General features: G+C 42.8%; 1 long non-coding RNA gene across 1 annotated transcript; it reads left to right on the top strand.

The window, feature by feature from the left end:
* The first annotated feature begins 436 nt into the window (after positions 1-436).
* Positions 437-7,002, top strand: LOC132832911 (uncharacterized). The gene is made up of 5 exons (XR_009647002.1): positions 437-504; positions 710-728; positions 825-868; positions 4,394-4,410; positions 6,763-7,002. It is a non-coding gene; the product is annotated as an uncharacterized LOC132832911 (long non-coding RNA).
* The last annotated feature ends 3,297 nt before the right edge of the window (positions 7,003-10,299 follow it).

The following is a 10,299-nucleotide window of genomic DNA, read 5'->3' as shown; positions in this document are numbered from 1 at the left end:
CTAACCGACAGTGGGCTTTGAGGTGGGGGGGGGAGCGGGAGTTTAAAATTTTATTCTAACCCACCAGTCAGGGATATAAGTTTCCACTTTGTTGAATTACTGAACTTGAGGTAATTGCATTGATTGAATGTTACTGGAAACTTTAGCTGTATTTAGTTTATTCCTTCAGGAATATTTAACAAGCTGTATTGAGTTCATAGACACTGCAATATTTACTAGCATGCTGTTGTGAATTATCTTAAGAATGTCTAACTTGATTTTATTGGAATACTACATGTACACCATCATTCTCCCATTGCCTTTTCCGAAATGCTTCAGGTTGCTATGTAAATTGCTCAATCATGCATAGTGAAATGAAACATCTTTGTTGTCCTTCACCAGAAAATAGAGCTGATCGTCCTCTATTGAACTTCGGTCAATTATTTTCACTGATGCTGGGACTCCTGGGATTATTCACTCTTGTGATCATTGTCTTACTCTCTCGACTATACTGTCAGCATAAAGGTATGGTGAAATGCAGAAGCAGTTATATGTTTTCTGCTATTTCTGATAACTATAATTGTACAGTTGTGGCGAGCTTGGTGTACATTATTGTGAGTTACATTTATTTACATATGTATTTACAATAACTTAAAAACTGTAATTAGCAGAGAGACATAAGAAAGTGTCTTAAATTTCCCTAATTTTATGAACTTTCCTTTTAATTTAGCTTTATCAAGGCTAAAAGAGTAAGTATGGAATGTTTCAGTTTTCACTACAAATTGGCTTTTACAACATAGCAATATGCAATCTGTAATTGTCTTCAACATAATCTTGTCTTGCAGGTCACACATAGTCACACGGATGAAAGGAAATGACTGTTTATACGGTAATTTTTTTTAAGTCCGTTTCTTATACTCAGACAATTTTCTGGTGAAATGTTGAACCTGCTGTTTTTTTTGGACTAATTTAACTTTGCTGCTATGTTGCACTTCATAGTGGTGCTTAAATATCTATTCTATAAATAGCTGTTTCACATGGGTGTGAAATTACTTATGAACAGTCTGTAAAATTACAATCTCACCTGAAAGAAAACCCTTCATTGTCCTTGATCTAGGGCAATAAAATGAACTCTTGCCTCTGTCTCAGAATGTTCAGGTTGCATGTCCCACTCCTTAAAGTGAAGGAAAAAACCTGAGGATGGCACTTCCCTTAATTCTGAGCTGTTTAAGATACTGTCTTCCAGACACTATCTGAAACCAATGCTGAGTTGGCCTGCTCAGTTGGGCATAAAAGACCCTATGGTGATGCAGTTAGGGGGTTCTTGCTGATATGCTGTCCAGATCTCTAGCTCAGCCATTTCCATGGTCACCACATCCTCTGTCGCTGAACTACAGCATGCAGACAAATGCTTGCACTCACTCCAAGCCAACATTAACACAGGAACATGTACAGCAGCACAGCCCTTATACTAAACGTTCATAAGTTACTCAACTAACCTGTCCCTGGTTATCAAAATGTGGCACTGGACAACATGGAGTAGTCTCCATAACTTGGGAGCCAACTGTCAACTAGGTCAGACATCAATAATGTTCAACAAAATCTTCACTGTCTCAGTGCAGTACTTGCTCACTTGAGAAAGACAGTGTTTGAAGACCAGAACCCCCATAACTGGCAACAAGCTTATTGTCTGCAGAGCAGTAGCAATACCTGCCCTCCTATATGGCTCAGAAATGTGGCCTGCGCCCAACAGGAATGTCAAAACCCTGGAGAGTTACAACCAAAACTGCCTCAGCAATATTCTGCAAATCCATTAAAAGGACTGGCAGACCATTTTTAAAACATTCATTCATGGGGTGTGGGCACCATTGGTAGGCCAGCATTTATTGCCCATTCTTAGGTTAAGAGTCAACCAACTTGCTGTGGGACTGGAGTCACATGTAGGTTCGAATGGCAATTTCCTTCCCTAAAGGACCTTAGCAAACCAGATGGGTTTTTCCCAACAATCAACAATGGATTTATGGTCAACATTAGACTCTCCCTTCCAGATATTGATTGAATTAAAATTCCACTATCTGCTGTGGTGGGATTCGAACCCAGATCCCCAGAACATTACCTGGGTCCCAGGATTAACAGTCCAGCGATAGTAGCACTAGGCCATTGCTTCCCCGAATGTCAACATTTGTGTTGAGTCCCATATTTGCAGCATCGAAGCTTTGACAAGCCATGATCTGCTCTGCTGGGCGGCCACACCATCTGTGAATCTGACATGAGGCTCCCGAAGAAGAATTCGACTTGGACCTTCAGTGTGACAACTGATCCCCAGGAAGGCAGAAGAAATGCTTCAAGGGTACCCTGAATGCCTCCCTGAAGAAGTGCAGAATCCCATTGGTGCAGTGGAAAGTCATGCTCAAGACATAAGAAGTGGAAGGAAAGCATCTGGGAAGGGTCCACATGCCTGAAGTCTCATCACTGATGGCAAGCTGAGGTCAAGCATTGACGGAGAAAGGAATTCTAACATGCCCCCCAACCAGCCTCTATCCCCCCTATGGCAGAGACCGAGTCATGCTGTGGACTCTTCAGTCACCTGAGAGGTCATTTATAGCAGGAAGGCAGGTTTCCTTGACCATAGGGGACTGCCTAAGAAGAAGAAGAAGAAAAAGAATAAGGCGGGCCATTTCAGATCCATCTATCACAGTGCTGTATTTAGGAGTAACTGTTGTGGTTCTGTTCGCCGAGCTGGAAGTTTTTGTTGCAAACGTTTCGTCCCCTGGCTAGGAGACATCATCAGTGCTCTGGAGCCTCCTGCGAAGTGCTTCTTTGATGTTTCTTCCGGTATTTATAGTGGTCTGTCCTTGCCGCTTCCGGGTGTCAGTTTCAGCTGTCTGCTGTAGTGGTTGGTATATTGGGTCCAGGTCGATGTGTTTGTTGATGGAGTTTGTGGATGAATGCCATGCCTCTAGGAATTCCCTGGCTGTTCTCTGTCTGGCTTGCCCTATGATAGTAGTGTTTTCCCAGTCGAATTCATGTTGCTTGTTGTCTGAGTGTGTGGCTACTAGGATAAGCTGGTCGTGTCATTTCATGGCTAGTTGATGTTCATGTATGCGGATTGTTAGCTGTCTTCCTGTTTGTCCTATATAGTGTTTTGGCCACAACCTTGTGGCCACAACCAAAAGGACTAGCCACACTACCATACATCAGGAGCGTTTCAGAACTGACAGCCAGACTACTGCGACCCTTAGGACTCATAACGGCACACAAACCAACAGCCACGCTCAGACAACAACTTACTAGAACAAAGGAGCCAATACCCAACATGAGCAAAACTAATGTAGTTTACAAAATACCATGCAAGGACTGCACAAAACACTACACAGGACAAACAGGAAGACAGCTAACAATCCGCATACATGAACATCAACTAGCCACGAAACGACACGACCAGCTATCCCTAGTAGCCACACACTCAGACAACAAGCAACATGAATTCGACTGGGAAAACACTACTATCATAGGGCAAGCCAGACAGAGAACAGCCAGGGAATTCCTAGAGGCATGGCATTCATCCACAAACTCCATCAACAAACACATCGACCTGGACCCAATATACCAACCACTACAGCGGACAGCTGAAACTGACACCCAGAAGCGGCAAGGACAGACCACTATAAATACCGGAAGAAACATCAAAGAAGCACTTCGCAGGAGGCTCCAGAGCACTGATGATGTCTCCTAGCCAGGGGACGAAACGTTTGCAACAAAAACTTCCAGCTCGGCGAACAGAACCACAACAACGAGCACCCGAGCTACAAATCTTTGCACAAACCTTAGGAGTAACTGCATCAACTGTCCACTGTGTTCCCTACACTATGATGTTGACTACACTTCAAAGCAATGATGTCCTGGGAATCACATTTTCACATCAAGGGTGTTGGAACCTTGTCCTCGCAAAAAACCCGAATGGGGAAATTGAAAATTCAAAATTGAATTGGACAGATTTTTCTTTGTCAAGTGTGGCCATGCAGGTAAGTCGACAGAGCAGCCATGGTCTAGCTGAATGGGGGAGCAGGATAAAGGGGCTGAATGGTCTCCTCCTAGTCCATAGCCTGGGTGACTTGGAAAAATTATGGGGTTGGTGATTCTCAATATGTACCTGGACAGTGTGAAAGGAACGTTGTGCAGAGAATTCTGAACTGTCTGCTTAAATTCCATGTAAGAGGAATGTTCATTTGCATGAAGTATAATTGCAAAGTGAGCACTCCGAGAAATGTATCCAACCCCAGTGCCAGTATCCTTATGACAGGAATGAAGGAGGGGTTGAGGAGAGGAAGTGGAAAGTGTGCTCAGTTGTTTGAGGGCAAAGATAACTAATTTGCATTTTGTAACTGTGCATCCCTGTCTGTTTCTATTTCAGACGAAATTGAAGCTCAGGTAAGAACATTTTAAAATTGTTATTTGAAATAATGTTACAGACTTACTTACTCGGACCAGTTGAACAATTTTTTTGCCTCTGAGTAGCAAGGTCCTTGCCTTAATACTTTCAGCTATCAAATAGGTGTATTTTAAATCCACAAATGTAATGTGATCAGAATTTATTGCTTGCGTCTTAGTGTCTTTAGTGTGAAGCCTCTTTAGTTGACAGCATTCAAAGTGATGCAAGTATGTCCAAAGGACTGTGGATGAGGGAATACTTGGATTTTGACCCAGCGATAGAACTGCATTATAGGACGGAGAGCAACTTGGAATGGGACTTGTGGTGATAGTGTTCTCTTGTGTCTGCTGTCCTTTTTTTAAAAAAGTTGCCAGAGATTTGAAAGATACTGCTAACAGGAAATTGTGGCATCTGCAGTAATTTTCTCCAACATTGTGGTTATGGGAACTTGATGGGTTGCTGCATCTTATAACTGGTATGCACAGCTGCCACTGTGCCTGTGATGAAAGGAATGAATGCCTTCGGTAGTGAATGGTGTGCCAATCAAGCAGGTTTCTTTGTATGGATGGTCAGCACTTTTTGAGCGTTGTTGGGATTCCCTCATCTGGGAAAATGAGTGGTTTTCCATCACATTCCTGACCTGTGTCTTGCACATGGTGGACAGACTTTGGAGAGTCAGGAATGACCACAGAATGCCCAGCCTCTGATGTGCTCTGGCAACCACAGCATTTATGTAGTTGGCACCGTTCAGTTTCTTGACAATGACAACTCCCCAGAATGTTGACTGCGGAGGATTCAGGGACGGGAACAGCACTGAATATGAAGGGGAGATGGATGTATCACCTTTTGTTAGCGATGGTCACTATCCAAAAATTGTGTAGTGTGAACACTATTTAAATCTGAATGTTGTCCAGATCTTGTTGCATATGGACGTGGAACACTTCAATATTTGAGGACCTTCGAATGTTACTTAGCATTGTGTAATCAATTCTTGGCAGTGTGGAGGGACAGCGGGATTTTGGTGTTCAGGTGACATAGATCACTTAAAATTGCCATCCAGGTGGACAGGGTTGTTAAGAAAGCATGTGGTGTTTTGCTTTCATTAACAGGGGGATTGAGTTGAAGAGCTGTGAGACCTTGTTGCAGCTCTCTAAAACTTTGGTTAGATCGCACTTGGGATACTGTGTCCAGGTCTGGTCGCCCTATTATAGGAAAGATGTGGATGCTTTGGAGAGGGTTCAGAGGAGGTTTACCAGGATGCTGCCTGGAATGGAGGGCTTATATTACAAAGAGAGGTTGACTGAGCTCAGACTTTTTTCATTGGAAAAAAGAAGGAAAAGAGGGGACCTAATTGAGGTGTACAAGATAATGAGAGGCATAGATAGAGTTGATAGCCTGAGACTTTTTCCCAGGGCAGAAATTGTTAACACAAGGGGTCATAGTTTTAAGCTGTTTGGCGGAAAGTATAAAGGGGATGTCAGAGGCGGGTTCTTTACGCAGAGAGTTGTGAGAGCATGGAATGCATTGCCAGCAGCAGTTGTGGAAGTGAAGTCATTGGGGATATTTAAGAGACTGCTGGACATGCATATGGTCACAGAAATTTGAGGGTTCGTACATTAGGTTTACCTTACATGAGGATCAGTGGTCGGTACAACATTGTGGGCTGAAGGGCCTGTTCTGTGCTGTATTGTTGTATGTTCTATGATCCATGTTCTAACAGTGAACTTCCCTATTTCTGATCATATATTGGAAAATTGATCTGTAATACAGTGGCTTTGGTCCAGAACACTATGTTGAGGAGCTCAGGCAGCAGTTGCCATGGGTTAGAAGATAATTGAAAACAACCACAAACTATGATTCCTACTAGTAATAAGTTTCCCTCCTGAATAGCATGGGTTTCAGTTTTTCTGAGGCTCTTTGAGGTTTCTGTGAGTGTTTCTAAAGATTGACTGTGCCTGGAGGATCATCAATTCTATGAAAAACACTCTTCAGTCTACTTGAAACTTGTTGGTCTTCCAGAGCAGGGAGTTGACCTTGACCGAGTTTTGAAGACTGGCACATTCCAAGGTCCAGGGCTGCATGCTGATAGATGCAATCCAGCTTGGCGTAGCTGCTGCCAAAGCATCATGGGAAAGAACACCACCTAAGGTGCTTCTTCTGAAGTTAAATAGGGCTGCATTAAGTTATCTGACCCTCCCAGTACCTTAGTAAATGGTATCTTGCATAAATAAGAAATACCCTAGGTTTTGTTTGACCTCCTTGCAAAGACTGTAGAGTGGCTATGTTTGTATATAAAGATTTTTTTTATAAATGGAGTCTACTTTTGAAAATTAATAAAACATTCTTCCTAGGAAATATCTACAGGTCCAAGGCACGAGACAGTTCTGCCATTCAAAAGCCAAATCTCCTGTGTACCTGTGTACAGCACAGTGCTGAGTGCTGGTACAGAAACCACCTCTTCAAGTCAACATGTCTCCTATGGCCAAGCCATCTTTCATTAGGATTCCAAGAACTATTGAAAAAACTGCACGAGGGCTCCACGAGGAATGACCAAAGTGGTAAAGTGCATGACATGAAGTCAGTTTGTATCTAAGAAGTCTTCTCAGGTTCTCTAACACATCTCAGTCAGATCAGAAACTGATATTAAAGATTGCCCTTGATAAACATTCTCCTTTCAATGTTTCTAGCGTTTGTTATGATGGTGATTTTTTTTTGTTAATGAACTTATGTTTAAACAATTGTGAAAATTGTTCTGTTTGAAAATCTGCAAATTTTTCAAGAATGGACACTTTGGATTATGCTGGAACACTTGACTTACATTTGCTCTGGATGTAAGTTTGCTCACTGAGCTGGAAGGCTCATTTTCAGATGTTTCATCACCATATGAGGTAACATCGTTAGTGAGCCTCTGGTGAAGCACTGGTGTTGGTGATCCATTTTCTATTTATGTGTTTAGGTTTCTTTGGGTGGGTGATGTCATAACTGATTCTTTTTCTCAGAGGATGGTAGATGGGGTTCACATCAATGTGTTTATTGATAGAGTTTCAGTTGGATATCATGCTTCAAGGAATCCTCATGTGTGTCTCTGTTTGGCTTGTCCTAGAATGGATGTGCTGTCCCAGTCAAAGTGGTGTCCTTCTTCGTCTTATGTAAGGATACTAGTGATAGTGGGTCATGTCCTTTTGTGGCAAGTTGATGCTCATGTATCTTGGTGGCTAGTTTTCTACCTGTGTGTCTGATGTAGTGTTTATTACAGTCCTTGCAAGGTATTTTGCAAGTTATATCCGTTTTGCTTGTCGTTAGTAGAGAGTCTTTTAAGTCCATTAGCTGCTGTTTTAGTGCGTTGGTAGTTTTGTGGGCTACCATGATGCCAAGAGATCTGAGTAATCTGGAAGTCATTTCCGAGGTGTCTGTGATGTAGAGCAAAATGGCTAGGGTTTCTGGGCACGTTGTGTTTGCTTGTTTGGGTTTGTTGCTGAGGAATCAGCAGACTGTGTTTATTGGCTACCTATTCTTCTGTTCTTCACAATTCCTTAGTGCTGCAGTTTGTGGTGGCTCATTGAAATAATGTCCTATTGCAGCTTCATTTTTTAGTGTTGGAATGATTGCTTCTGTAGTTAAGTGTTTTGTCTGTGTGTGTTGTTTTCCTGTAGACACTGGTTTGAAGTTTCCCATTGACTGTTTGCTTTAATGTGACATCTAGGAATGGCATTTTGTTATGGTTCTCCTCCTCTTTTGTGAATTGTATGCCAGTGAAGATATTATCGAGGGTATTGTAGGTTTCCTCTAATTTGATTTTTTTGGTGATGTCAAAGGTGGCATCCACGTAGCGGATCCAAGTTTGGGTTGGATGGTGGGGAGAGCTGCTTTTTCTCAATCTTAGCATGACTACTTCTGCTAGGAACCTAATATTGGTGATCCCATGGGTGTTTCATTGATTTCTTTATAGGTCTTGTTATTGAATGTGAAGTGGGTGGTAAGGCACAGGTCCACTAGCTTGACAATGTTACTTTTGCTGATGAAGTTGATGCTGGTTGTTGTTTGTGCCTTTGGTTCGTTTAGTAATGTAGTCAGTGTTTCTTTGGCCAGGTTGACGTTAATGGGTGTGAACAGAGCTGTTACATCAAAGGGGACCATTATTTCATCCTCTTCTATCTTGGTGTCTTTAATAATGTTCAGGAATTCTTGGTTGGAGTGAATGGAGTGGCGTGAGCCCTCTACTATGTGCTTTAGTCTTTTGTGGACTTCCTTGACTCGTCTGTATGCTGGTTCCGCTCCGTTGGGCCAACTGTAAGCCAACACCGAGACCATTTGTGGAGGAATCGCACATCAGCTCCTGATCTCACGTGGGATCAAAACTTAGAAAATGATAGCTGCTTCTTCACTTCCCTGAAGGTTAAATTCTGGTTACGAGGCAATGTCCAAGGCTGAGTCTCTCTCAGTTGCAAATGTAAGGGTGCCAAGATGGAGGTCATGGTACGTAAGAACTTTCCATAATAGTTCACCAATTGAAAAAAGACCTAAGCTCCTAACTACTTTTGACCATCCTCACTTCTTCTTCCAAATGTTGTAAAATGGTTTTGTTCACTCTGTAGTCTAGTAGGTCATTTAGGGATGCTAGGAACAAACATGTTTCTTCTCAGGTGTACACGTGCCTTGGAGAAATGTCTAAGTTCTCTACATGCTCTTTATTGGTTGTCCCTGTTATTAGCATATAATAACAGGGTTTCCTGACACAATATGTCGACAGGCCAACAAGAGGGGAGGCTATATTGGATTTGGTTCTAGGTAATGAACCAGGCCAGGTGTTAGACTTGGAGGTAGGTGAGCACTTCGGGGACAGTGACCACAACTCGGTGACTTTTACTTTAGTGATGGAGAGGGATAATCGTGCGCAGCAGGGCAAGAGCTATAGCTGGGGGCAGGGAAATTATGATGCAGTGAGGCATGACTTAGGTTGTGTGGATTGGAAAAACAGGCTTCAGGAGAAGAACACTAATGAGATGTGGGGATTGTTCAAGGAGCAGCTACTGCGTGTCCTCGATAGGTATGTACCAGTCAGGCATGGTGTAAAGGGCCTTGTGAGGCAGCCGTGGTTTAGTAAGGAATTGGAGTCCCTTGTGAAAGGGAAGAAGGCGGCATATGTAAAGATGAGGCGTGAAGGTTCAGTAGGGGCGATTGAGAGTTATAAGGTAGCCAGGAAGGAGCTAAAGAGGGAGCTAAGAAAAGCGAGAAGGGGACATGAAAAGTCTTTAGCTGGTAGGATTAGGGAAAACCCAAAGGCTTTCTATAGGTGTGTCAAGAATAAAAGGATGACTAGGGTAGGTATCGGTCCAGTCAAGGATAGTAGTGGGAAGTTGTGTGTGGAGGCGGAGGAGATTGGAGAGACATTAAATCAGTACTTTTCATCAGTATTCACTCAGGAACAGGACACTGTTGCTGATGTGAATATGGAATCACAAATAATTAGAATGGATGCCCTGGAAATATGCAGGGAAGAGGTTTTGGGAATATTGGAAAGGATGAATATAGATAAGTCTCCTGGGCCTGATGGCATTTACCCCAGGATCCTATGGGAAGCTAGGGAGGAGATAGCAGAGCCATTGGCCTGGATTTTTATGTCGTCATTGTCAACGGGAATAGTACCAGAGGACTGGAGGATAGCGAATGTGGTCCCATTGTTCAAGAAAGGGAGTAGGGATAGCCCTAGTAACTATAGGCCAGTGAGTCTGACTTCAGTGGTGGGCAAAGTCTTAGAGAGAATGGTAAGGGATAAGATTTATGAACATCTGGGTAGGAATAACGTGATCAGGGATAGCCAGCATGGTTTTGTGAAGGGCAGGTCGTGCCTCACAAACCTTATTGAGTTCTTTGAGAAGGTGACTATG

Source organism: Hemiscyllium ocellatum, chromosome 35 (assembly GCF_020745735.1).
Source record: "Hemiscyllium ocellatum isolate sHemOce1 chromosome 35, sHemOce1.pat.X.cur, whole genome shotgun sequence".
Lineage (NCBI taxonomy): Eukaryota > Metazoa > Chordata > Chondrichthyes > Orectolobiformes > Hemiscylliidae > Hemiscyllium > Hemiscyllium ocellatum.
Note: the sequence above shows the minus strand (reverse complement) of the source record. Positions and strands in the feature narration are given on the sequence as shown.